The sequence below is a fragment of the Orycteropus afer genome, unplaced genomic scaffold (genome assembly GCF_000298275.1).
Source record: "Orycteropus afer afer isolate SDZICR_OR568_19922 unplaced genomic scaffold, OryAfe1.0 scaffold00257, whole genome shotgun sequence".
NCBI lineage: Eukaryota > Metazoa > Chordata > Mammalia > Tubulidentata > Orycteropodidae > Orycteropus > Orycteropus afer.
The window spans coordinates 549,985-552,458 of NW_006921844.1; positions in this window are offsets into that span (position 1 = coordinate 549,985).

Consider the following 2,474-nt stretch of genomic DNA (forward strand, 5'->3'; position numbering starts at 1 on the left):
CTACTCAAAGTATTCCAAAACATAGAAAAGGATGGAATCCTCCCTAACTCATTTTATGAAGCAAGCATAACCTTAATACCAAAACCGGGAAAAGGAGCTCTGGTGGTGCAGTGGTTAAGGCATTCAGCTGCTAACCAAAAGGTTGGCAGTTCAAACCCATCAGCTGCTCCATGGAAGAAAGATGAGGTAGTCTGCTCCTGCAAAGATTTTCAGCTTTGGAAACCCTGCGGGGCAGTTCTATTCTATCCTATAGTTTCACTATGAGTTAGAATCAACTCAGTGGAAGTGCGTTTGAGTGGGTTAGACAATGTTTTGAGAAACCCAAGTCTAGAAGAAGTCATCAGTTTGCCCAAGGGCACACATTAATGTCTGATATCAAAGCCCTACTCCCTCTAATCCCAGCCTGGTAAAGTCTCCCACCCTAGCTCTAAAACCACCTAAGGACTGTTCTGCTCATCTGGCTCTAATTCCACGATACTCTTAGCCTTCATTTTGTCTATTTTTTCTTTTTTCCAAGTAACTTCTGGAAGGTCTTTGATTCCCCAAAAGCACTTGGCACAGGACCTTGTTACAGCTACTCTGGAAACATTTGGAGTCCCTGCCAGCTTTCCACATCAGTGCATGAACAGGCTTTGCTTGCCCTTGAACCTCACCTCAGGCTTCCCTTTCTCTCTGTGGAGCTGTACCAGACTTCTATCAGTCCCTCTGGCCACATGCCTACCTTCCATAGGGTTACGTGTGTGCTGTTACTTCTGTCAGGAAAACTCTTTTCCCCCTCATTTTATTAACTTCTGCTCATTGCTCTGAGTCGCTGGGTGATGCAAATGGTTTAAGTGCTTGGCTGCTAACCCAAAGATTGGAGGTTTGTGTTCACTCAGAGGTGCCTCAGAGGAAAGGCCTGGTGATCTACTTTTAAACAATCAGCTATTGAAAACTCTATTGAGCACAGTCATGCTCTGATACACATGGGCTCTCTGAGTTGGAGTCATTTGGATGGCAACTGGTATGTGTATGACTCATCCTTCAGAGAGAGGCTTAAATGTCATTTCTTTGGCCAGGGATGTCATGTGCCTGTTATATGCTTTCACAGTCCCCTGTATTTTTCCTTTGTGGCACTTTTCACAATTATAATTAAATCACTATGCATATGAAATCACTTGTTTATTGACTTTCTCCTTCACTGGACTGTAGGCTCCTTGAGGCCAGGGACTGTGTCTCTTTTATGTTTACCATTATATTCTCAGTGCCCTGCCTAGTGCCTGCTGCATCGAAGGGGCTCTATAAATACTTAGTGATGGAAATAATTTATGGGAAGGAAAATGCTTGAACTAGGAGAGCTGAGGTTACATGATACATTGAGGAAAGAAGATAACAGTATTGGGATAGGAAGCAAGCTTACTTTTCACTCTACCTTCTGAATGGTCTTAGTTTCTGAATGTTTACTATGTACATGTATTCATTCTTTAAAATAATTTAAACAGGAAGGACGTTTTAATCATCAAGTGAAAAGAAGGAGGCCTGGCTAAGGATAGAACACTTGAGTTTAGATCTTTGCCTGGGCTCTCTCCATGTACCCATTCCTTGATTTTCACTGTTGCTGGGGAGAGTGACTTCAGAGATAAGTAGTTCATTGCCCTAGCAGATGAGGGTCAGCAAGTTGCTTGCATCACCAAACAGGAAACTCATGTATTTCTAAAGATCCATGGGAAAGTGCTTTCTAGTCTAGTTTTCCCTTATGTTTACATATGCCACAGTAGACTGCCCCTACCCAGACCCTTTTCTTCCTAGCCATGGGTCCTAGGCAATATTCAGATAACAGATTATTTTGTCCTTTAAAAAATATTGACCTTTATCTAGAAAGGCAATGAGGGAGAGAGAAAAGGAGGAAAGAATACTCCCTCTGCCCCCACCCCAGCTTTTCTCTCAGGGGTAGGAGGAGCTGCTAATTCACTGCTGCTTTGTACCTGGTCCCCCCTGCTGGGATTTGGTTCCAGCCTGGCTGGCTCATCTGTTGTTGAGCTGCTTTCTGAAGAGAAGGCTGTCCTTTTCAGCTTCCCCAGGCATCCACCTGCTCAAGGCCCTGCTTTGGCCACACCAGGGAATTCAGGGCCAAGCTTAATAAGCCTGTATCCTAGCTACCTCAGAGAAGGGGTGGACCTTGGTGAGAGATGAGCTAGAAATAGACAGGGGAAGTGTTGGTGAGGGAGCAGGCAGACGTGAACAGAGGCCATACCTGCCTTTGTACCTTTGTACCTCAACTAGAGCACCACGTTCACTGGAAAAAGTTAGAAAGGGCAGTTGTTATTTTTTTTTAATTGTGATTTGGGTGAAGATTTACAAAGCAAATTCACTTCCCATACAGCAGTTCACATATACTTTGTCTCATGTCATTGACCACAGTTTACCACAATGCAAGAGCTCCCCTCCCACTTCCTCCCCATAGTTACCTCTTCCCAGTGTCCATCCATCAATAC